The sequence below is a fragment of the Siphateles boraxobius genome, unplaced genomic scaffold, assembly GCF_051911475.1.
Source record: "Siphateles boraxobius isolate OS27281-9 unplaced genomic scaffold, OSU_SipBor_1 6, whole genome shotgun sequence".
Classification (NCBI taxonomy): domain Eukaryota; kingdom Metazoa; phylum Chordata; class Actinopteri; order Cypriniformes; family Leuciscidae; genus Siphateles; species Siphateles boraxobius.
The window spans coordinates 1,504,978-1,528,484 of record NW_027509186.1 but is presented as its reverse complement, the minus strand read 5'-3'; the positions used below and the strand labels follow the sequence as shown (position 1 = coordinate 1,528,484).

At 43.8% G+C, this 23,507-nt stretch overlaps 28 non-coding genes across 28 annotated transcripts; all 28 read right to left on the bottom strand.

Moving 5' to 3' along the window:
• Window positions 1-220: 220 nt before the first annotated feature.
• trnav-uac (transfer RNA valine (anticodon UAC)) lies at window positions 221-293 on the bottom strand. The gene has a single exon. It is a non-coding gene; the product is annotated as a tRNA-Val (tRNA).
• Window positions 294-963: 670 nt separating this feature from the next.
• On the bottom strand, window positions 964-1,036 carry trnav-aac (transfer RNA valine (anticodon AAC)). Its single transcript has one exon. It is a non-coding gene; the product is annotated as a tRNA-Val (tRNA).
• Window positions 1,037-2,107: 1,071 nt separating this feature from the next.
• On the bottom strand, window positions 2,108-2,180 carry trnav-cac (transfer RNA valine (anticodon CAC)). The gene has a single exon. It is a non-coding gene; the product is annotated as a tRNA-Val (tRNA).
• A 956-nt stretch (window positions 2,181-3,136) lies between these two features.
• On the bottom strand, window positions 3,137-3,209 carry trnav-aac (transfer RNA valine (anticodon AAC)). Its single transcript has one exon. It is a non-coding gene; the product is annotated as a tRNA-Val (tRNA).
• A 1,175-nt stretch (window positions 3,210-4,384) lies between these two features.
• Window positions 4,385-4,457, bottom strand: trnav-cac (transfer RNA valine (anticodon CAC)). Its single transcript has one exon. It is a non-coding gene; the product is annotated as a tRNA-Val (tRNA).
• A 738-nt stretch (window positions 4,458-5,195) lies between these two features.
• Window positions 5,196-5,268, bottom strand: trnav-cac (transfer RNA valine (anticodon CAC)). Its single transcript has one exon. It is a non-coding gene; the product is annotated as a tRNA-Val (tRNA).
• Window positions 5,269-6,275: 1,007 nt separating this feature from the next.
• On the bottom strand, window positions 6,276-6,348 carry trnav-cac (transfer RNA valine (anticodon CAC)). Its single transcript has one exon. It is a non-coding gene; the product is annotated as a tRNA-Val (tRNA).
• Window positions 6,349-7,296: 948 nt separating this feature from the next.
• Window positions 7,297-7,369, bottom strand: trnav-cac (transfer RNA valine (anticodon CAC)). The gene has a single exon. It is a non-coding gene; the product is annotated as a tRNA-Val (tRNA).
• Window positions 7,370-8,117: 748 nt separating this feature from the next.
• Window positions 8,118-8,190, bottom strand: trnav-cac (transfer RNA valine (anticodon CAC)). Its single transcript has one exon. It is a non-coding gene; the product is annotated as a tRNA-Val (tRNA).
• Window positions 8,191-8,590: 400 nt separating this feature from the next.
• Window positions 8,591-8,663, bottom strand: trnav-uac (transfer RNA valine (anticodon UAC)). Its single transcript has one exon. It is a non-coding gene; the product is annotated as a tRNA-Val (tRNA).
• A 666-nt stretch (window positions 8,664-9,329) lies between these two features.
• On the bottom strand, window positions 9,330-9,402 carry trnav-aac (transfer RNA valine (anticodon AAC)). The gene has a single exon. It is a non-coding gene; the product is annotated as a tRNA-Val (tRNA).
• A 574-nt stretch (window positions 9,403-9,976) lies between these two features.
• Window positions 9,977-10,049, bottom strand: trnav-cac (transfer RNA valine (anticodon CAC)). The gene has a single exon. It is a non-coding gene; the product is annotated as a tRNA-Val (tRNA).
• A 400-nt stretch (window positions 10,050-10,449) lies between these two features.
• On the bottom strand, window positions 10,450-10,522 carry trnav-uac (transfer RNA valine (anticodon UAC)). Its single transcript has one exon. It is a non-coding gene; the product is annotated as a tRNA-Val (tRNA).
• Window positions 10,523-11,188: 666 nt separating this feature from the next.
• trnav-aac (transfer RNA valine (anticodon AAC)) lies at window positions 11,189-11,261 on the bottom strand. Its single transcript has one exon. It is a non-coding gene; the product is annotated as a tRNA-Val (tRNA).
• A 574-nt stretch (window positions 11,262-11,835) lies between these two features.
• On the bottom strand, window positions 11,836-11,908 carry trnav-cac (transfer RNA valine (anticodon CAC)). The gene has a single exon. It is a non-coding gene; the product is annotated as a tRNA-Val (tRNA).
• Window positions 11,909-13,462: 1,554 nt separating this feature from the next.
• On the bottom strand, window positions 13,463-13,535 carry trnav-aac (transfer RNA valine (anticodon AAC)). The gene has a single exon. It is a non-coding gene; the product is annotated as a tRNA-Val (tRNA).
• A 224-nt stretch (window positions 13,536-13,759) lies between these two features.
• On the bottom strand, window positions 13,760-13,832 carry trnav-uac (transfer RNA valine (anticodon UAC)). Its single transcript has one exon. It is a non-coding gene; the product is annotated as a tRNA-Val (tRNA).
• Window positions 13,833-14,098: 266 nt separating this feature from the next.
• Window positions 14,099-14,171, bottom strand: trnav-cac (transfer RNA valine (anticodon CAC)). Its single transcript has one exon. It is a non-coding gene; the product is annotated as a tRNA-Val (tRNA).
• A 948-nt stretch (window positions 14,172-15,119) lies between these two features.
• Window positions 15,120-15,192, bottom strand: trnav-cac (transfer RNA valine (anticodon CAC)). Its single transcript has one exon. It is a non-coding gene; the product is annotated as a tRNA-Val (tRNA).
• Window positions 15,193-16,206: 1,014 nt separating this feature from the next.
• Window positions 16,207-16,279, bottom strand: trnav-cac (transfer RNA valine (anticodon CAC)). Its single transcript has one exon. It is a non-coding gene; the product is annotated as a tRNA-Val (tRNA).
• A 956-nt stretch (window positions 16,280-17,235) lies between these two features.
• On the bottom strand, window positions 17,236-17,308 carry trnav-aac (transfer RNA valine (anticodon AAC)). The gene has a single exon. It is a non-coding gene; the product is annotated as a tRNA-Val (tRNA).
• Window positions 17,309-17,532: 224 nt separating this feature from the next.
• Window positions 17,533-17,605, bottom strand: trnav-uac (transfer RNA valine (anticodon UAC)). Its single transcript has one exon. It is a non-coding gene; the product is annotated as a tRNA-Val (tRNA).
• Window positions 17,606-18,064: 459 nt separating this feature from the next.
• On the bottom strand, window positions 18,065-18,137 carry trnav-aac (transfer RNA valine (anticodon AAC)). The gene has a single exon. It is a non-coding gene; the product is annotated as a tRNA-Val (tRNA).
• A 574-nt stretch (window positions 18,138-18,711) lies between these two features.
• trnav-cac (transfer RNA valine (anticodon CAC)) lies at window positions 18,712-18,784 on the bottom strand. The gene has a single exon. It is a non-coding gene; the product is annotated as a tRNA-Val (tRNA).
• A 1,480-nt stretch (window positions 18,785-20,264) lies between these two features.
• On the bottom strand, window positions 20,265-20,337 carry trnav-uac (transfer RNA valine (anticodon UAC)). The gene has a single exon. It is a non-coding gene; the product is annotated as a tRNA-Val (tRNA).
• A 666-nt stretch (window positions 20,338-21,003) lies between these two features.
• trnav-aac (transfer RNA valine (anticodon AAC)) lies at window positions 21,004-21,076 on the bottom strand. Its single transcript has one exon. It is a non-coding gene; the product is annotated as a tRNA-Val (tRNA).
• Window positions 21,077-21,650: 574 nt separating this feature from the next.
• On the bottom strand, window positions 21,651-21,723 carry trnav-cac (transfer RNA valine (anticodon CAC)). The gene has a single exon. It is a non-coding gene; the product is annotated as a tRNA-Val (tRNA).
• A 123-nt stretch (window positions 21,724-21,846) lies between these two features.
• On the bottom strand, window positions 21,847-21,919 carry trnav-aac (transfer RNA valine (anticodon AAC)). The gene has a single exon. It is a non-coding gene; the product is annotated as a tRNA-Val (tRNA).
• Window positions 21,920-23,507: the final 1,588 nt, after the last annotated feature.

Here is a 23,507-nt window from a genome sequence, read left to right as displayed (position 1 = left end):
TTTGCGTGTAAAGCGAACGTGATATCATGGCATGTGCTTTTTAGAAGATGGCTCCTTCCCATAATCTGCTCTGCAAGCAGTGTGACAGTCTGTGAATTCCACAAACAACAGAACAGAGGTCATTCGGCATGGCAGTCTGCCTACAGCTCCTTGGTACGATGGCCTTCACCTGTCTCAAAAGTAAGGGTTTTGTAGCATTTATCTGTAAAATGCATCCACTTGTTTCCGCCCAGTTTTGAACTGAGGACATTTTGCGTGTAAAGCAAACGTGATAACCACTGCACTACGGAAACTTGATTTGGACGGTACCCACCTAGTGTCATTCGGCATGGCAGTCTGCCTACAGCTCCTTGGTACAATGGCCTTCACCTGTCTTAAAAGTAAGGGTTTTGTAGCGAATTGCAGCATTTATATTTAACATGCCTCCACTTGTTTCCACCCAATTTTGAACTGAGGACCTTTCGCGTGTAAAGCGAACGTGATAACCACTACACTACGGAAACTCGGTTTGGATCTCATTCCCACCTCTTCTAGCGTACGCTTGTTCAAAAGCGACTGAAACTATAGACTGCCCAGTGTTTTTAACATGGCAAAAAGCTGCTAATTTTGTTGGCAGACCGAACATTTTATATTACTGTACAGGAAACCTCAATGTTCATTTGTTTTATTTTTGTCCTTTTCTAAAGAGATTAAACAACAAACATCCCTTCAAGTGTACTGACCTGCTCAACAGAAAATCGCATACGAAATATTTGCAAAAATCACCCACAGTTTCCGCCCAGTTTCGAACTGGGGACTTTTCGCGTGTGAGGCGAACGTGATAACCACTACATAACAAACACGTCTTCAGGTTGCAGACATAAATCTTTAGGTGCACGCTTATTAAAAAGCATATAAAGGAAATAAGCGCTGCACCCACCTAGCGTGCCAAAGAGTTTACATTTTCTGTCAAAATCCGACCACTGTTTCTGCTCGGTTTCGAACCAAGGACCTTTCGCGTGTTAGGCGAATGTGATGACCACTACACTACAGAAACCTATTGTTGAGAGGGATGTGCTTTTTAGAAGATGGCTCCTTCCCATAATCTGCCCTGCAAGCAGTGTGAAAGTCTGTAAATTCCACAAACAACAGAACAGAGGTCATTCGGCATGGCAGTCTGCCTACAGCTCCTGGGTACGATGGCCTTCACCTGTCTCAAAAGTAAGGGTTTTGTAACGAATTGCAGCATTTATATTTACCATGCCTCCACTTGTTTCCACCCAATTTTGAACTGAGGACCTTTCGCGTGTAAAGCGAACGTGATAACCACTACACTACGGAAACTTGATTTGGACGGCACCCACCTAGTGTCATTCGGCATGGCAGTCTGCCTACAGCTCCTTGATACGATGGCCTTCACCTGTCTCAAAAGTAAGGGTTTTGTAACGAATTGCAGCATTTATATTTAACATGCCTCCACTTGTTTCCACCCAATTTTGAACTGAGGACCTTTCGCGTGTAAAGCGAACGTGATAACCACTACACTACGGGAACCTGATTTGGACGGCACCCACCTAGTGTCTTTCGGCATGGCAGTCTGCCTACAGCTCCTTGGTACGATGGCCTTCACCTGTCTCAAAAGTAAGGGTTTTGTAGCATTTATATTTAAAATGCATCCACTTGTTTCCGCCCAGTTTTGAACTGAGGACCTTTTGCGTGTAAAGCAAACGTGTCTCAAAAGTAAGGGTTTTGTAGCGAATTGCAGCATTTATATTTAAAATGCATCCACTTGTTTCCGCCCAGTTTTGAACTGAGGACCTCGCGTGTAAAGCAAACGTGATAACCACTACACTTTCCGAAACTTGATTTGGACGTCAGTCCCACCGCTTCTAGGGTACGCTTGTTCAAAAGCGACTGAAACTATAGACTGCCCAGTGTTTTTAACATGGCAAAAAGCTGCTAATTTTGTTGGCAGACCGAACATTTTATATTACTGTACAGGAAACCTCAATGGTCATTTGTTTTATTTTTGTCCTTTTCTAAAGAGATTAAACCACAAACATCCCTGCGAGTGTACTGACCTGCTCAACAGAAAATCGCATACGAAAGTTTTGCAAAAATCACCCACAGTTTCCGCCCAGTTTCGAACTGGGGCCCTTTCGCGTGTGAGGCGAACGTGATAACCACTACACTACAGAAACCTATTGATGAGGACATGTGCTTTTTAGAACATGGCTCCTTCCCATAATCTGCTCTGCAAGCAGTGTGACAGTCTGTGAATTCCACAAACAACAGAACAGAGGTCATTCGGCATGGCAGTCTGCCTACAACTCCTTGGTACGATGGCCTTCACATGTCTCAAGAGTAAAGGTTTTGTAGCGAATTGCAGCATTTATATTTAAAATGCATCCACTTGTTTCCGCCCAGTTTAGAACTGAGGACCTTTCGCGTGTAAAGCAAACGTGATAACCACTACACTACGGAAACTTGATTTGGACAGCACCCACCTAGTGTGATTCGGCATGGCAGTCTGCCTACAGCTCCTTGACACGATGGCCTTCACCTGTCTTAAAAGTAAGGGTTTTGTAGCGAATTGCAGCATTTATATTAAACATGCCTCCACTTGTTTCCACCCAATTTTGAACTGAGGACCTTTCGCGTGTAAAGCAAACGTGATAACCACTACACTACGGAAACTTGGTTTGGATCTCATTCCCACCTCTTCTAGCGTACGCTTGTTCAAAAGCGACTGAAACTATAGACTGCCCAGTGTTTTTAACATGGCAAAAAGCTGCTAATTTCGTTGGCAGACCTAACATTTTATATTACTGTACAGGAAACCTCAATGGTCATTTGTTTTATTTTTGTCCTTTTCTAAAGAGATTAAACAACAAACATCCCTGCAAGTGCACTGACCTGCTCAACAGAAAATCGCTTACGAAATTTTTGCAAAAATCACCCACAGTTTCCGCCCAGTTTCGAACTGGGGACTTTTCGCGTGTGAGGCGAACGTGATAACCACTACATAACAAACACGTCTTCAGGTTGCAGACATAAATCTTTAGGTGCACGCTTATTAAAAAGCATATAAAGGAAATAAGCGCTGCACCCACCTAGCGTGCCAAAGAGTTTACATTTTCTGTCAGAATCCAACCACTGTTTCTGCTCGGTTTCGAACCGAGGACCTTTCGCGTGTTAGGCGAATGTGATGACCACTACACTACAGAAACCTATTGTTGAGAGGGATGTGCTTTTTAGAAGATGGCTCCTTCCCATAATCTGCCCTGCAAGCAGTGTGACAGTCTGTAAATTCCACAAACAACAGAACAGAGGTCATTCGGCACCCACCTAGTGGGTGCTTCTCATTTCTTATTTGTGCATCCTCGTTTCTTTTCCTCGCTTCCTTTCCTAGCGTCTCAGCTCCACCCCCTGTAGGTTTTGAGGGAAGGACGCAAGGAAAGAAAATGAGGACGGAGGAATCGAATGAAAGCTTTTTTTATTCATTGGAATACTTGATCACTCGCGCGTCACTTCATAGCGTCATCAGCAGCGCTCAAAGGATCTGCCCTTATGTTGTTGAAGTTTGTTTATTTAAGAAATTCATAATAAATGATAATAAAGCAAGATACCCTGTTGAAATATGTGTAATGTGTGGTTTATATAAACTGCAAAGGTAAAGTATACATTAAAACAGATTGTGATCGATGTGAAGGGGGAGGAGAATGTATACGCGCGTCACGTTTAGTCGATAAATCTCTTCCGCATAGGATACACCTGTGTATCCTCGCTCATGACTCCTCTGGAAGCCTCCTCACTCCTCGATCCTCGCCTCCTCGCGGTGCAATTAGAGAATTGAGATGTCCTTCAAGATGGCTGCACTCGATCGGTTTCCGGGTCATAGGATGGAGGACAGAGGAACGAGGAGACGAGGAGGGATATTGCGAAGCACCCAGTGTCATTCGGCATGGCAGTCTGCCTACAGCTCCTTGATACGATGGCCTTCACCTGTCTTAAAAGTAAGGGTTTTGTAGCGAATTGCAGCATTTATATTTAACATGCCTCCACTTGTTTCCACCCAATTTTGAACTGAGAACCTTTCGCGTGTAAAGCGCCCATGATAACCACTACACTACGGAAACTTGGTCTGGATCTCATTCCCACCTCTTCTAGCGTACGCTTGTTCAAAAGCGACTGAAACTATAGACTGCCCAGTGTTTTTAACATGGCAAAAAGCTGCTAATTTTGTTGGCAGACCGAACATTTTATATTACTGTACAGGAAACCTCAATGGTCATTTGTTTTATTTTTGTCCTTTTCTAAAGAGATTAAACAACAAACATCCCTGCAAGTGTACTGACCTGCTCAACAGAAAATCGCATACGAAATTTTTGCAAAAAACACTCACAGTTTCCGCCCAGTTTCGAACTGGGGACCTTTCGCGTGTGAGGCAAACGAGATAACCACTACACTACGGAAACAAGTCCTCAGTTTGCAGACATAAATCTTTAGGTGCACGCTTATTAAAAAGCATATAATGGAAATGAGCGCTGCACCCACCTAGTGTGGCAAACAGTTTAAATTTTCTGTCAGAATCCAACCACTGTTTCTACTCGGTTTCGAACCGAGGACCTTTCGCGTGTTAGGCGAACGTGATGACCACTACACTACAAAACCTATTGATGCGGTGCATATGCTTTTTAGAAGATGGCTCCTTCCCATAATCTGCTCTGCAAGCAGTGTGACAGTCTGTAAATTCCACAAACAACAGAACAGAGGTCATTCTGCATGGCAGTCTGCCTACAGCTCCTTGGTACGATGGCCTTCACCTGTCTCAAAAGTAAGGGTTTTGTAGCATTTATATTTAAAATGCATCCACTTGTTTAAGCCCAGTTTTGAACTGAGGACCTTTTGCGTGTAAAGCAAACGTGATAACCACTACACTACAGAAAATTGGTTTGGATCTCATTCCCACCTCTTCTAGCGTACGCTTGTTCAAAAGCGACTGAAACTATAGACTGCCCAGTGTTTTTAACATGGCAAAAAGCTGCTAATTTTGTTGGCAGAACGAACATTTTATATTACTGTACAGGAAACCTCAATGGTCATTTGTTTTATTTTTGTCCTTTTCTAAAGAGATTAAACAACAAACATCCCTGCAAGTGTACTGACCTGCTCAACAGAAAATCGCATACGAAATTTTTGCGAAAACCACACACAGTTTCCGCCCAGTTTCGAACTGGGGACGTTTCGCGTGTGAGGCGAACTTGATAACCACTACACTACGGAAACACATCTTCAGGTGGCAGACATAAATCTTTAGGTGCACGCTTATTAAAAAGCATATAAAGGAAAGGAGCGCTGCTACCAACTAGCGTGGCAAAAAGTTTACATTTTCTGTCAGAGTCCAACCACTGTTTCTGCTCGGTTTCGAACAGAGGACCTTTTGCGTGTTAGGCGAACGTGATGAACACTACACTACAGAAACCTATTGATGAGGTACATGAGCTTTTTAGAAGATGGCTCCTTCCCATAATCTACTCTGCAAGCAGTGTGACAGTCTGTGAATTCCACAAACAACAGAACAGAGGTCATTCGGCATGGCAGTCTGCCTACAGCTCCTGGGTACGATGGCCTTCACCTGTCTTAAATGTAAGGGTTTTGTATCGAATTGCAGCATTTATATTTAACATGCCTCCACTTGTTTCCGCCCAGTTTTGAACTGAAGACCTTTGCGTGTAAAGCGAACGTGATATCATGGCATGTGCTTTTTAGAAGATGGCTCCTTCCCATAATCTACTCTGCAAGCAGTGTGACAGTCTGTGAATTCCACAAACAACAGAACAGAGGTCATTCGGCATGGCAGTCTGCCTACAGCTCCTTGGTACGATGGCCTTCACCTGTCTCAAAAGCAAGGGTTTTGTAGCGAATTGGAGCATTACATTTAAAATGCCTCCACTTGTTTCCACCAAGTTTTGAACTGAGGACCTTTCGCGTGTAAAGCAAACGTGATAACCACTACACTACGGAAACTTGATTTAGACGTCAGTCCCACCACTTCTAGGGTACGCTTGTTCAAAAGCGACTGAAACTATAGACTGCCCGGTGTTTTTAACATGGCAAAAAGCTGCTAATTTTGTTGGCAGACCGAACATTTTATATTACTTCACAGGAAACCTCAATGGTCATTTGTTTTATTTTTGTCCTTTTTTAATGAGATTAAACCACAAACATCCCTGCAAGTGTACTGACCTGCTCAACAGAAAATCGCATACGAAATTTTTGCAAAAAACACCCACAGTTTCCACCCAGTTTCGAACTGGGGACCTTTCGCGTGTGAGGCAAACGTGATAACCACTACACTATGGAAACAAGTCTTCAGGTTGCAGACATAAATCTTTAGGTGCACGCTTATTAAAAAGCATATAAAGGAAAGGAGCGCTGCTACCAACTAGCGTGGCAAAAAGTTTAAATTTTCTGTCAGAATCCAACCACTGTTTCTGCTCGGTTTCGAACAGAGGACCTTTTGCGTGTTAGGCGAACGTGATGACCACTACACTACAAAACCTATTGATGCGGTGCATATGCTTTTTAGAAGATGGCTCCTTCCCATAATCTGCTCTGCAAGCAGTGTGACAGTCTGTAAATTCCACAAACAACAGAACAGAGGTCATTCTGCATGGCAGTCTGCCTACAGCTCCTTGGTACGATGGCCTTCACCTGTCTCAAAAGTAAGGGTTTTGTAGCATTTATATTTAAAATGCATCCACTTGTTTAAGCCCAGTTTTGAACTGAGGACCTTTTGCGTGTAAAGCAAACGTGATAACCACTACACTACGGAAACTTGATTTGGACGGCACCCACCTAGTGTCATTCGGCATGGCAGTCTGCCTACAGCTCCTTGGTACGATGGCCTTCACCTGTCTTAAAAGTAAGGGTTTTGTAGCGAATTGCAGCATTTATATTTAACATGCCTCCACTTGTTTCCACCCAATTTTGAACTGAGGACCTTTCGCGTGTAAAGCGAACGTGATAACCACTACACTACAGAAAATTGGTTTGGATCTCATTCCCACCTCTTCTAGCGTACGCTTGTTCAAAAGCGACTGAAACTATAGACTGCCCAGTGTTTTTAACATGGCAAAAAGCTGCTAATTTTGTTGGCAGAACGAACATTTTATATTACTGTACAGGAAACCTCAATGGTCATTTGTTTTATTTTTGTCCTTTTCTAAAGAGATTAAACAACAAACATCCCTGCAAGTGTACTGACCTGCTCAACAGAAAATCGCATACGAAATTTTTGCGAAAACCACACACAGTTTCCGCCCAGTTTCGAACTGGGGACCTTTCGCGTGTGAGGCGAACTTGATAACCACTACACTACGGAAACACATCTTCAGGTGGCAGACATAAATCTTTAGGTGCACGCTTATTAAAAAGCATATAAAGGAAAGGAGCGCTGCTACCAACTAGCGTGGCAAAAAGTTTACATTTTCTGTCAGAGTCCAACCACTGTTTCTGCTCGGTTTCGAACAGAGGACCTTTTGCGTGTTAGGCGAACGTGATGAACACTACACTACAGAAACCTATTGATGAGGTACATGAGCTTTTTAGAAGATGGCTCCTTCCCATAATCTACTCTGCAAGCAGTGTGACAGTCTGTGAATTCCACAAACAACAGAACAGAGGTCATTCGGCATGGCAGTCTGCCTACAGCTCCTTGGTACGATGGCCTTCACCTGTCTCAAAAGCAAGGGTTTTGTAGCGAATTGGAGCATTACATTTAAAATGCCTCCACTTGTTTCCACCAAGTTTTGAACTGAGGACCTTTCGCGTGTAAAGCAAACGTGATAACCACTACACTACGGAAACTTGATTTAGACGTCAGTCCCACCACTTCTAGGGTACGCTTGTTCAAAAGCGACTGAAACTATAGACTGCCCGGTGTTTTTAACATGGCAAAAAGCTGCTAATTTTGTTGGCAGACCGAACATTTTATATTACTTCACAGGAAACCTCAATGGTCATTTGTTTTATTTTTGTCCTTTTTTAATGAGATTAAACCACAAACATCCCTGCAAGTGTACTGACCTGCTCAACAGAAAATCGCATACGAAATTTTTGCAAAAAACACCCACAGTTTCCACCCAGTTTCGAACTGGGGACCTTTCGCGTGTGAGGCAAACGTGATAACCACTACACTATGGAAACAAGTCTTCAGGTTGCAGACATAAATCTTTAGGTGCACGCTTATTAAAAAGCATATAAAGGAAAGGAGCGCTGCTACCAACTAGCGTGGCAAAAAGTTTAAATTTTCTGTCAGAATCCAACCACTGTTTCTGCTCGGTTTCGAACAGAGGACCTTTTGCGTGTTAGGCGAACGTGATGAACACTACACTACAGAAACCTATTGATGAGGTACATGTGCTTTTTAGAAGATGGCTCCTTCCCATAATCTACTCTGCAAGCAGTGTGACAGTCTGTGAATTCCACAAACAACAGAACAGAGGTCATTCGGCATGGCAGTCTGCCTACAGCTCCTTGGTACGATGGCCTTCACCTGTCTCAAAAGTAAGGGTTTTGTAGCATTTATATTTAAAATGCCTCCACTTGTTTCCGCCCAGTATTGAACTGAGGACCTTTCGCGTGTAAAGCGAACGTGATAACCACTACACTACGGAAACTTGATTTGGATGGTACCCACCTAGTGTCATTCGGCATGGCAGTCTGCCTACAGCTCCTTGGTACGATGGCCTTCACCTGTCTTAAAAGTAAGGGTTTTGTAGCGAATTGCAGCATTTATATTTAACATGCCTCCACTTGTTTCCACCCAATTTTGAACTGAGGACCTTTCGCGTGTAAAGCGAACGTGATAACCACTACACTACGGAAACTTGGTTTGGATCTCATTCCCACCTCTTCTAGCGTACGCTTGTTCAAAAGCGACTGAAACTATAGACTGCCCAGTGTTTATAACATGGCAAAAAGCTGCTAATTTTGTTGGCCGAACATTTTATATTACTGTACAGGAAACCTCAATGGTCATTTGTTTTATTTTTGTCCTTTTCTAAAGAGATTAAACAACAAACATCCCTGCAAGTGTACTGACCTGCTCAACAGAAAATCGCATACGAAATTTTTGCAAAAATCACCCACAGTTTCCGCCCAGTTTCAAACTGGGGACTTTTCGCGTGTGAGGCGAACGTGATAACCACTACACTACAAACACGTCTTCAGGTTGCAGACATAAATCTTTAGGTGCACGCTTATTAAAAAGCATATAAAGGAAATGAGCGCTGCACCCACCTAACGTGCCAAAGAGTTTAAATTTTCTGTCAGAATCCAACCACTGTTTCTGCTCGGTTTTGAACCGAGGTCCTTTCGCGTGTTAGGCGAATGTGATGACCACTACACTACAGAAACCTATTGTTGAGAGGGATGTGCTTTTTAGAAGATGGCTCCTTCCCATTATCTGCCCTGCAAGCAGTGTGACAGTCTGTAAATTCCACAAACAACAGAACAAAGGTCATTCGGCACCCACCTAGTGTCATTCGGCATGGCAGTCTGCCTACAGCTCCTTGATACGATGGCCTTCACCTGTCTTAAAAGTAAGGGTTTTGTAGCGAATTGCAGCATTGGTATTTAACATGCCTCCACTTGTTTCCACCCAATTTTGTACTGAGGACCTTTCACGTGTAAAGCAAACGTGATAACCACTACACTACGGAAACTTGGTTTGGATCTCATTCCAACCTCTTCTAGCGTACGCTTGTTCAAAAGCGACTGAAACTATAGACTGCCCAGTGTTTTTAAGATGGCAAAAAGCTGCTAATTTTGTTGGCAGACCGAACATTTTATATTACTGTACAGGAAACCTCAATGGTCATTTGTTTTCTTTTTGTCCTTTTCTAAAGAGATTAAACCACAAACATCCCTGCAAGTGTACTGACCTGCTCAACAGAAAATCGCATACGAAATTTTTGCAAAAACCACCCTTAGTTTCCGCCCAGTTTCGAACTGGGGACCTTTCGCGTGTGAGGCAAACGTGATAACCACTACACTATGGAAACAAGTCTTCAGGTTGCAGACATAAATCTTTAGGTGCACGCTTATTAAAAAGCATATAAAGGAAAGGAGCGCTGCTACCAACTAGCGTGGCAAAAAGTTTAAATTTTCTGTCAGAATCCAACCACTGTTTCTGCTCGGTTTCGAACAGAGGACCTTTTGCGTGCTAGGCGAACGTGATGAACACTACACTACAGAAACCTATTGATGAGGTACATGTGCTTTTTAGAAGATGGCTCCTTCCCATAATCTACTCTGCAAGCAGTGTGACAGTCTGTGAATTCCACAAACAACAGAACAGAGGTCATTCGGCATGGCAGTCTGCCTACAGCTCCTTGGTACGATGGCCTTCACCTGTCTCAAAAGTAAGGGTTTTGTAGCATTTATATTTAAAATGCCTCCACTTGTTTCCGCCCAGTATTGAACTGAGGACCTTTCGCGTGTAAAGCGAACGTGATAACCACTACACTACGGAAACTTGATTTGGATGGTACCCACCTAGTGTCATTCGGCATGGCAGTCTGCCTACAGCTCCTTGGTACGATGGCCTTCACCTGTCTTAAAAGTAAGGGTTTTGTAGCGAATTGCAGCATTTATATTTAACATGCCTCCACTTGTTTCCACCCAATTTTGAACTGAGGACCTTTCGCGTGTAAAGCGAACGTGATAACCACTACACTACGGAAACTTGGTTTGGATCTCATTCCCACCTCTTCTAGCGTACGCTTGTTCAAAAGCGACTGAAACTATAGACTGCCCAGTGTTTATAACATGGCAAAAAGCTGCTAATTTTGTTGGCCGAACATTTTATATTACTGTACAGGAAACCTCAATGGTCATTTGTTTTATTTTTGTCCTTTTCTAAAGAGATTAAACAACAAACATCCCTGCAAGTGTACTGACCTGCTCAACAGAAAATCGCATACGAAATTTTTGCAAAAATCACCCACAGTTTCCGCCCAGTTTCAAACTGGGGACTTTTCGCGTGTGAGGCGAACGTGATAACCACTACACTACAAACACGTCTTCAGGTTGCAGACATAAATCTTTAGGTGCACGCTTATTAAAAAGCATATAAAGGAAATGAGCGCTGCACCCACCTAACGTGCCAAAGAGTTTAAATTTTCTGTCAGAATCCAACCACTGTTTCTGCTCGGTTTTGAACCGAGGACCTTTCGCGTGTTAGGCGAATGTGATGACCACTACACTACAGAAACCTATTGATGAGAGGGATGTGCTTTTTAGAAGATGGCTCCTTCCCATTATCTGCCCTGCAAGCAGTGTGACAGTCTGTAAATTCCACAAACAACAGAACAAAGGTCATTCGGCACCCACCTAGTGTCATTCGGCATGGCAGTCTGCCTACAGCTCCTTGATACGATGGCCTTCACCTGTCTTAAAAGTAAGGGTTTTGTAGCGAATTGCAGCATTTATATTTAACATGCCTCCACTTGTTTCCACCCAATTTTGAACTGAGGACCTTTCGCGTGTAAAGCGAACGTGATAACCACTACACTACAGAAAATTGGTTTGGATCTCATTCCCACCTCTTCTAGCGTACGCTTGTTCAAAAGCGACTGAAACTATAGACTGCCCAGTGTTTTTAACATGGCAAAAAGCTGCTAATTTTGTTGGCAGAACGAACATTTTATATTACTGTACAGGAAACCTCAATGGTCATTTGTTTTATTTTTGTCCTTTTCTAAAGAGATTAAACAACAAACATCCCTGCAAGTGTACTGACCTGCTCAACAGAAAATCGCATACGAAATTTTTGCGAAAACCACACACAGTTTCCGCCCAGTTTCGAACTGGGGACCTTTCGCGTGTGAGGCGAACTTGATAACCACTACACTACGGAAACACATCTTCAGGTGGCAGACATAAATCTTTAGGTGCACGCTTATTAAAAAGCATATAAAGGAAAGGAGCGCTGCTACCAACTAGCGTGGCAAAAAGTTTACATTTTCTGTCAGAATCCAACCACTGTTTCTGCTCGGTTTCGAACAGAGGACCTTTTGCGTGTTAGGCGAACGTGATGAACACTACACTACAGAAACCTATTGATGAAGTACATGAGCTTTTTAGAAGATGGCTCCTTCCCATAATCTACTCTGCAAGCAGTGTGACAGTCTGTGAATTCCACAAACAACAGAACAGAGGTCATTCGGCACCCACCTAGTGGGTGCTTCTCATTTCTTATTTGTGCATCCTCGTTTCTTTTCCTCGCTTCCTTTCCTAGCGTCTCAGCTCCACCCCCTGTAGGTTTTGAGGGAAGGACGCAAGGAAAGAAAATGAGGACGGAGGAATCGAATGAAAGCTTTTTTTATTCATTGGAATACTTGATCACTCGCGCGTCACTTCATAGCGTCATCAGCAGCGCTCAAAGGATCTGCCCTTATGTTGTTGAAGTTTGTTTATTTAAGAAATTCATAATAAATGATAATAAAGCAAGATACCCTGTTGAAATATGTGTAATGTGTGGTTTATATAAACTGCAAAGGTAAAGTATACATTAAAACAGATTGTGATCGATGTGAAGGGGGAGGAGAATGTATATGCGCGTCACGTTTAGTCGATAAATCTCTTCCGCATAGGATACACCTGTGTATCCTCGCTCATGACTCCTCTGGAAGCCTCCTCACTCCTCGATCCTCGCCTCCTCGCGGTGCAATTAGAGAATTGAGATGTCCTTCAAGATGGCTGCGCTCGATCGGTTTCCGGGTCATAGGATGGAGGACAGAGGAACGAGGAGACGAGGAGGGATATTGCGAAGCACCCAGTGTCATTCGGCATGGCAGTCTGCCTACAGCTCCTTGATACGATGGCCTTCACCTGTCTTAAAAGTAAGGGTTTTGTAGCGAATTGCAGCATTTATATTTAACATGCCTCCACTTGTTTCCACCCAATTTTGAACTGAGAACCTTTCGCGTGTAAAGCGCCCATGATAACCACTACACTACGGAAACTTGGTCTGGATCTCATTCCCACCTCTTCTAGCGTACGCTTGTTCAAAAGCGACTGAAACTATAGACTGCCCAGTGTTTTTAACATGGCAAAAAGCTGCTAATTTTGTTGGTAGACCGAACATTTTATATTACTGTACAGGAAACCTCAATGGTCATTTGTTTTATTTTTGTCCTTTTCTAAAGAGATTAAACAACAAACATCCCTGCAAGTGTACTGACCTGCTCAACAGAAAATCGCATACGAAATTTTTGCAAAAATCACCCACAGTTTCTAACTGGGGACTTTTCGTGTGGGAGGCGAACGTGATAACCACTACACTACAAACACGTCTTCAGGTTGCAGACATAAATCTTTAGGCGCACGCTTATTAAAAAGCATATAAAGGAAATGAGCGCTGCACCCACCTAGTGTGGCAAAGAGTTTAAATTTTCTGTCAGAATCCAACCACTGTTTCTGCTCGGTTTCGAACCGAGGACCTTTCGCGTGTTAGGCGAATGTGATGACCACTAAACTACAGAAACCTATTTGTGCTTTTTAGAAGATGGCTCGTTCCCATAATCTGCCCTGCAAGCAGTGTGACAGTCTGTAAATTCCACAAACAACAGAACAGAGGTCATTCGGCACCCACCTAGTGTCATTCGGCATGGCAGTCTGCCTACAGCTCCTTGTTACGATGGCCTTCACCTGTCTTAAAAGTAAGGGTTTTGAAGTGAATTGCAGCATTTATATTTAACATGCCTCCACTTGTTTCCACCCAATTTTGAACTGAGGACCTTTCGCTTGTAAAGCGAACGTGATAACCACTACACTACGGAAACTTGGTTTGGATCTCATTCCCACCTCTTCTAGCGCACGCTTGTTCAAAAGCGACTGAAACTATAGACTGCCCAGTGTTTTTAACATGGCAAAAAGCTGCTAATTTTGTTGGCAGACCGAACATTTTATATTACTTCACAGGAAACCTCAATGGTCATTTGTTTTATTTTTGTCCTTTTCTAAAGAGATTAAACCACAAACATCCCTGCAAGTGTACTGACCTGCTCAACAGAAAATCGCATACGAAATTTTTGCAAAAAACACTCACAGTTTCCGCCCAGTTTCGAACTGGGGACCTTTCGCGTGTGAGGCAAACGAGATAACCACTACACTACGGAAACAAGTCCTCAGTTTGCAGACATAAATCTTTAGGTGCACGCTTATTAAAAAGCATATAATGGAAATGAGCGCTGCACCCACCTAGTGTGGCAAACAGTTTAAATTTTCTGTCAGAATCCAACCACTGTTTCTACTCGGTTTCGAACCGAGGACCTTTCGCGTGTTAGGCGAACGTGATGACCACTACACTACAAAACCTATTGATGCGGTGCATATGCTTTTTAGAAGATGGCTCCTTCCCATAATCTGCTCTGCAAGCAGTGTGACAGTCTGTAAATTCCACAAACAACAGAACAGAGGTCATTCTGCATGGCAGTCTGCCTACAGCTCCTTGGTACGATGGCCTTCACCTGTCTCAAAAGTAAGGGTTTTGTAGCATTTATATTTAAAATGCATCCACTTGTTTAAGCCCAGTTTTGAACTGAGGACCTTTTGCGTGTAAAGCAAACGTGATAACCACTACACTACGGAAACTTGATTTGGACGGCACCCACCTAGTGTCATTCGGCATGGCAGTCTGCCTACAGCTCCTTGGTACGATGGCCTTCACCTGTCTTAAAAGTAAGGGTTTTGTAGCGAATTGCAGCATTTATATTTAACATGCCTCCACTTGTTTCCACCCAATTTTGAACTGAGGACCTTTCGCGTGTAAAGCGAACGTGATAACCACTACACTACAGAAAATTGGTTTGGATCTCATTCCCACCTCTTCTAGCGTACGCTTGTTCAAAAGCGACTGAAACTATAGACTGCCCAGTGTTTTTAACATGGCAAAAAGCTGCTAATTTTGTTGGCAGACCGAACATTTTATATTACTGTACAGGAAACCTCAATGGTCATTTGTTTTCTTTTTTTCCTTTTCTAAAGAGATTAAACCACAAACATCCCTGCAAGTGTACTGACCTGCTCAAAAGAAAATCGCATACGAAATTTTTGCAAAAACCACCCTTAGTTTCCGCCCAGTTTCGAACTGGGGACCTTTCGCGTGTGAGGCAAACGTGATAACCACTACACTATGGAAACAAGTCTTCAGGTTGCAGACATAAATCTTTAGGTGCACGCTTATTAAAAAGCATATAAAGGAAAGGAGCACTGCTACCACCTAGCGTGGCAAACAGTTTAAATATTCTGTCAGAATCCAACCACTGTTTCTGCTCGGTTTCGAACAGAGGACCTTTCGCGTGTTAGGCAAACATGATGAACACTACACTACAGAAACCTATTGATGAGGCACATGTGCTTTTTAGAAGATGGGTCCTTCCCATAATCTACTCTGCAAGCAGTGTGACAGTCTGTGAATTCCACAAACAACAGAACAGAGGTCATTCGGCATGGCAGTCTGCCTACAGCTCCTGGGTACGATGGCCTTCACCTGTCTTAAAAGTAAGGGTTTTGTATCGAATTGCAGCATTTATATTTAACATGCCTCCACTGGTTTCCGCCCAGTTTTGAACTGAAGACCTTTGCGTGTAAAGCGAACGTGATATCATGGCATGTGCTTTTTAGAAGATGGCTCCTTCTCATAATCTGCTCTGCAAGCAGTGTGACAGTCTGTGAATTCCACAAACAACAGAACAGAGGTCATTCGGCATGGCAGTCTGCCTACAGCTCCTTGGTACGATGGCCTTCACCTGTCTCAAAAGCAAGGGTTTTGTAGCGAATTGGAGCATTACATTTAAAATGCCTCCACTTGTTTCCGCCCAGTTTTGAACTGAGGACCTTTCGCGTGTAAAGCAAACGTGATAACCACTACACACTACACTTCCGAAACTTGATTTGGACGTCAGTCCCACCGCTTCTAGGGTACGCTTGTTCAAAAGCGACTGAAACTATAGACTGCCCAGTGTTTTTAACATGGCAAAAAGCTGCTAATTTTGTTGGCAGACCGAACATTTTATATTACTGTACAGGAAACCTCAATGGTCATTTGTTTTATTTTTGTCCTTTTCTAAAGAGATTAAACCACAAACATCCCTGCAAGTGTACTGACCTGCTCAACAGAAAATCGCATACGAAAGTTTTGCAAAAATCACCCACAGTTTCCGCCCAGTTTCGAACTGGGGCCCTTTCGCGTGTGAGGCGAACGTGATAACCACTACAATACAGAAACCTATTGATGAGGACATGTGCTTTTTAGAAGATGGCTCCTACCCATAATCTGCTCTGCAAGCAGTGTGACAGTCTGTGAATTCCACAAACAACAGAACAGAGGTCATTCGGCATGGCAGTCTGCCTACAACTCCTTGGTACGATGGCCTTCACATGTCTCAAGAGTAAGGGTTTTGTAGCGAATTGCAGCATTTATATTTAAAATGCATCCACTTGTTTCCGCCCAGTTTAGAACTGAGGACCTTTCGCGTGTAAAGCAAACGTGATAACCACTACACTACGGAAACTTGATTTGGACAGCACCCACCTAGTGTGATTCGGCATGGCAGTCTGCCTACAGCTCCTTGACACGATGGCCTTCACCTGTCTTAAAAGTAAGGGTTTTGTAGCGAATTGCAGCATTTATATTAAACATGCCTCCACTTGTTTCCACCCAATTTTGAACTGAGGACCTTTCGCGTGTAAAGCAAACGTGATAACCACTACACTACGGAAACTTGGTTTGGATCTCATTCCCACCTCTTCTAGCGTACGCTTGTTCAAAAGCGACTGAAACTATAGACTGCCCAGTGTTTTTAACATGGCAAAAAGCTGCTAATTTTGTTGGCAGACCGAACATTTTATATTACTGTACAGGAAACCTCAATGGTCATTTGTTTTATTTTTGTCCTTTTCTAAAGAGATTAAACAACAAACATCCCTGCAAGTGTACTGACCTGCTCAACAGAAAATCGCATACGAAATTTTTGCAAAAATCACCCACAGTTTCCGCCCAGTTTCTAACTGGGGACTTTTCGTGTGGGAGGCGAACGTGATAACCACTACACTACAAACACGTCTTCAGGTTGCAGACCTAAATCTTTAGGCGCACGCTTATTAAAAAGCATATAAAGGAAATGAGCGCTGCACCCACCTAGTGTGGCAAAGAGTTTAAATTTTCTGTCAGAATCCAACCACTGTTTCTGCTCGGTTTCGAACCGAGGACCTTTCGCGTGTTAGGCGAATGTGATGACCACTAAACTACAGAAACCTATTTGTGCTTTTTAGAAGATGGCTCGTTCCCATAATCTGCCCTGCAAGCAGTGTGTCAGTCTGTAAATTCCACAAACAACAGAACAGAGGTCATTCGGCACCCACCTAGTGTCATTCGGCATGGCAGTCTGCCTACAGCTCCTTGTTACGATGGCCTTCACCTGTCTTAAAAGTAAGGGTTTTGAAGTGAATTGCAGCATTTATATTTAACATGCCTCCACTTGTTTCCACCCAATTTTGAACTGAGGACCTTTCGCTTGTAAAGCGAACGTGATAACCACTACACTACGGAAACTTGGTTTGGATCTCATTCCCACCTCTTCTAGCGCACGCTTGTTCAAAAGCGACTGAACTATAGACTGCCCAGTGTTTTTAACATGGCAAAAAGCTGCTAATTTTGTTGGCAGACCGAACATTTTATATTACTTCACAGGAAACCTCAATGGTCATTTGTTTTATTTTTGTCCTTTTCTAAAGAGATTAAACCACAAACATCCCTGCAAGTGTACTGACCTGCTCAACAGAAAATCGCATACGAAATTTTTGCAAAAATCACTCACAGTTTCCGCCCAGTTTCGAACTGGGGACTTTTCGCGTGTGAGGCGAACGTGATAACCACTACACTACAAACACATCTTCAGGTTGCAGACATAAATCTTTAGGTGCACGCTTATTAAAAAGCATATAAAGGAAATGAGCGCTGCACCCACCTAACGTGCCAAAGAGTTTAAATTTTCTGTCAGAATCCAACCACTGTTTCTGCTCGGTTTTGAACCGAGGACCTTTCGCGTGTTAGGCGAATGTGATGACCACTACACTACAGAAACCTATTGTTGAGAGGGATGTGCTTTTTAGAAGATGGCTCCTTCCCATTATCTGCCCTGCAAGCAGTGTGACAGTCTGTAAATTCCACAAACAACAGAACAAAGGTCATTCGGCACCCACCTAGTGTCATTCGGCATGGCAGTCTGCCTACAGCTCCTTGATACGATGGCCTTCACCTGTCTTAAAAGTAAGGGTTTTGTAGCGAATTGCAGCGTTGGTATTTAACATGCCTCCACTTGTTTCCACCCAATTTTGTACTGAGGACCTTTCACGTGTAAAGCAAACGTGATAACTACTACACTACGGAAACTTGGTTTGGATCTCATTCCAACCTCTTCTAGCGTACGCTTGTTCAAAAGCGACTGAAACTATAGACTGCCCAGTGTTTTTAAGATGGCAAAAAGCTGCTAATTTTGTTGGCAGACCGAACATTTTATATTACTGTACAGGAAACCTCAATGGTCATTTGTTTTATTTTTGTCCTTTTCTAAAGAGATTAAACAACAAACATCCCTGCAAGTGTACTGACCTGCTCAACAGAAAATCGCATACGAAATTTTTGCGAAAACCACACACAGTTTCCGCCCAGTTTCGAACTGGGGACCTTTCGCGTGTGAGGCGAACGTGATAACCACTACACTACGGAAACACATCTTCAGGTGGCAGACATAAATCTTTAGCTGCACGCTTATTAAAAAGCATATAAAGGAAAGGAGCGCTGCTACCAACTAGCGTGGCAAAAAGTTAAAATTTTCTGTCAGAATCCAACCACTGTTTCTGCTCGGTTTCGAACAGAGGACCATTTGCGTGTTAGGCGAACGTGATGAACACTACACTACAGAAACCTATTGATGAGGTACATGAGCTTTTTAGAAGATGGCTCCTTCCCATAATCTACTCGGCAAGCAGTGTGACAGTCTGTGAATTTCACAAACAACAGAACAGAGGTCATTCGGCATGGCAGTCTGCCTACAGCTCCTGGGTACGATGGCCTTCACCTGTCTTAAATGTAAGGGTTTTGTATCGAATTGCAGCATTTATATTTAACATGCCTCCACTTGTTTCCGCCCAGTTTTGAACTGAAGACCTTTGCGTGTAAAGCGAACGTGATATCATGGCATGTGCTTTTTAGAAGATGGCTCCTTCCCATAATCTACTCTGCAAGCAGTGTGACAGTCTGTGAATTCCACAAACAACAGAACAGAGGTCATTCGGCATGGCAGTCTGCCTACAGCTCCTTGGTACGATGGCCTTCACCTGTCTCAAAAGCAAGGGTTTTGTAGCGAATTGGAGCATTACATTTAAAATGCCTCCACTTGTTTCCGCCAAGTTTTGAACTGAGGACCTTTCGCGTGTAAAGCAAACGTGATAACCACTACACTACGGAAACTTGATTTAGAAGTCAGTCCCACCACTTCTAGGGTACGCTTGTTCAAAAGCGACTGAAACTATAGACTGCCCGGTGTTTTTAACATGGCAAAAAGCTGCTAATTTTGTTGGCAGACCGAACATTTTATATTACTTCACAGGAAACCTCAATGGTCATTTGTTTTATTTTTGTCCTTTTTTAATGAGATTAAACCACAAACATCCCTGCAAGTGTACTGACCTGCTCAACAGAAAATCGCATACGAAATTTTTGCAAAAAACACCCACAGTTTCCGCCCAGTTTCGAACTGGGGACCTTTCGCGTGTGAGGCAAACGTTATAACCACTACACTATGGAAACAAGTCTTCAGGTTGCAGACATAAATCTTTAGGTGCACCCTTATTAAAAAGCATATAAAGGAAATGAGCGCTGCACCCACCTAGTGTGGCAAACAGTTAAAATTTTCTGTCAGAATCCAACCACTGTTTCTGCTCGGTTTCGAACCGAGGACCTCTCGCGTGTTAGGCGAACGTGATGACCACTACACTACAGAAAGATATTGATGAGGTGCATGTGATTTTTAGAAGATGGCTCCTTCCCATAATCTGCTCTGCAAGCAGTGTGACAGTCTGTGAATTCCACAAACAACAGAACAGAGGTCATTCGGCATGGCAGTCTGCCTACAGCTCCTTGGTACGATGGCCTTCACCTGTCTCAAAAGTAAGGGTTTTGTAGCATTTATATTTAAAATGCCTCCACTTGTTTCCGCCCAGTATTGAACTGAGGACCTTTCGCGTGTAAAGCGAACGTGATAACCACTACACTACGGAAACTTGATTTGGACGGTACCCACCTAGTGTCATTCGGCATGGCAGTCTGCCTACAGCTCCTTGGTACGTTGGCCTTCACCTGTCTTAAAAGTAAGGGTTTTGTAGCGAATTGCAGCATTTATATTTAACATGCCTCCACTTGTTTCCACCCAATTTTGAACTGAGGACCTTTCGCGTGTAAAGCGAACGTGATAACCACTACACTACGGAAACTTGGTTTGGATCTCATTCCCACCTCTTCTAGCGTACGCTTGTTCAAAAGCGACTGAAACTATAGACTGCCCAGTGTTTATAACATGGCAAAAAGCTGCTAATTTTGTTGGCCGAACATTTTATATTACTGTACAGGAAACCTCAATGGTCATTTGTTTTATTTTTGTCCTTTTCTAAAGAGATTAAACAACAAACATCCCTGCAAGTGTACTGACCTGCTCAACAGAAAATCGCATACGAAATTTTTGCAAAAATCACCCACAGTTTCCGCCCAGTTTCAAACTGGGGACTTTTCGCGTGTGAGGCGAACGTGATAACCACTACACTACAAACACGTCTTCAGGTTGCAGACATAAATCTTTAGGTGCACGCTTATTAAAAAGCATATAAAGGAAATGAGCGCTGCACCCACCTAACGTGCCAAAGAGTTTAAATTTTCTGTCAGAATTCAACCACTGTTTCTGCTCGGTTTTGAACCGAGGACCTTTCGCGTGTTAGGCGAATGTGATGACCACTACACTACAGAAACCTATTGTTGAGAGGGATGTGCTTTTTAGAATATGGCTCCTTCCCATTATCTGCCCTGCAAGCAGTGTGACAGTCTGTAAATTCCACAAACAACAGAACAAAGGTCATTCGGCACCCACCTAGTGTCATTCGGCATGGCAGTCTGCCTACAGCTCCTTGATACGATGGCCTTCACCTGTCTTAAAAGTAAGGGTTTTGTAGCGAATTGCAGCATTTGTATTTAACATGCCTCCACTTGTTTCCACCCAATTTTGTACTGAGGACCTTTCACGTGTAAAGCAAACGTGATAACCACTACACTACGGAAACTTGGTTTGGATCTCATTCCAACCTCTTCTAGCGTACGCTTGTTCAAAAGCGACTGAAACTATAGACTGCCCAGTGTTTTTAAGATGGCAAAAAGCTGCTAATTTTGTTGGCAGACCGAACATTTTATATTACTGTACAGGAAACCTCAATGGTCATTTGTTTTCTTTTTGTCCTTTTCTAAAGAGATTAAACCACAAACATCCCTGCAAGTGTACTGACCTGCTCAACAGAAAATCGCATACCAAATTTTTGCAAAAACCACCCTTAGTTTCCGCCCAGTTTCGAACTGGGGACCTTTCGCGTGTGAGGCGAACGTGATAACCACTACACTACGGAAACACGTCTTCAGGATGCAGACATAAATCTTTAGGTGCACGCTTATTAAAAAGCATATAAAAGAAATGAGTGCTGCACCCACCTAGCGTGGCAAACAGTTTAAATTTTCTGTCAGAATCCAACCACTGTTTCTGCTCGGTTTCGAACCGAGGACCTTTCGCGTGTTAGGCGAACGTGATGACCACTACACTACAGAAACCTATTGATGAGACACATGTGCTTTTTAGAAGATGGCTCCTTCCCATAATCTGCTCTGCAGGCAGTGTGACAGTCTGTAAATTCCACAAACAACAGAACAGAGGTCATTCTGCATGGCAGTCTGCCTACAGCTCCTTGGTAAGATGGCCTTCACCTGTCTCAAAAGTAAGGGAAATTAGGTAGTTCATGGAAATATCCCTATTAATTTAAGTTGCCATTGGACGCTTAAGCACTCGGAGGGATCTCTGCTCCAAATGGACGCCCATTTGCCACTTAATTTAATGGTGAAATGGACACTTTGCGTTTTTGGGGTGTAAGGCGTATGAATGCATTGCATTGCCCATAGGGCCCTGGATGGACAGGCTGGTGGTGGTGGACCGGTGGTGGACAGGCTGTAAATTCCACAAACAACAGAACAGAGGTCATTCGGCATGGCAGTCTGCCTACAGCTCCTTGGTACGATGGCCTTCACCTGTCTCAAAATCATACCGATCTTTATGGGAGCTCCCTGGGCACAGCGCTATGGAGGGCCAGGATCGGAGTTGGGCTTGCACGATTGGAAGGCGCAGACGGAATATCTGGCCGGATTACAGGGACTGAGTGCATCACAGAAAGTACAGTTTGTGTTGGGGTCTTTGGAAGGAGAAGCCAAAAGAGAAGTTCTTGCTGCATCAGAAGCCACACGGGCTACCGCGAAAACTATCGATTTCTAACTAACTAACTAACGATTTCCTGTCCGGATTATATGGAGACTCTACCCCGGTGGCCACTCTTCGTGCCCAGTTCTTTAACTATCAACAGGGGCCTAAGCAGACTCTTCGGGCATACTCCTTGAAATTGTGGGAGCAGTTTGGCCGGCTGTTGGGTGAACTTCGTCGGGGTCGAGTCGAGGACGGATCGATGGTGAGAGAGAGGTCGTATTCGGAGAAGGGGCGAGCTCCTGTGCGCCGCCCCCTACGTCCTGTGGGCCCCCGGTTCCAGTGGGATGACCAGGGAAGGCCCATCTGTATTAGTTGTGGAGACCCGGGACACATCAGTCGTCAGTGTGGGCTCCGTCGGGGTTCTCAAGGGGGTTTTTAGTCCCACCGGCTACTGTGGGTCAAGTGGCCGGGACCCCTTTGTGTGACCCTCCTTCTGTTCCTGTTTTACGAGACGACAGGGTTGGGCGCTGTCCCACCGTGGAGGTTCAAGCTAACGGAGTCACGATAGATTGTCTGGTCGATACAGGTTCTCAAGTTACGTTATTTTCGGAGAGCCTGGCCCAGGAGTTGGTTGCAGATCATCGGCTCCAAGCAGTGGACGCTTCTAGTCTGACTTTACGGGGGCAAATGGTCTGGACATCCCTTACACTGGGTACATCGTGGTAGACTTTCTGGTCCAAGGGGTTCCCGTCCAACAGAAAGGGGTCGTTATCGTCCGAGATCATTGCTTGGGCATTCATCGAGCACTCCTAGGGATGAACGTTATACTGGATTGCTCGGAGGAATTGTTTCTGGGCCGGCCAGCTCGGACGTCTCTGTCATCGGCGAAGCAGGACAGGGACCGGATTCTGGCCGATTGCCGAAGAGTGCACGTGGCTAGTCAAGTGA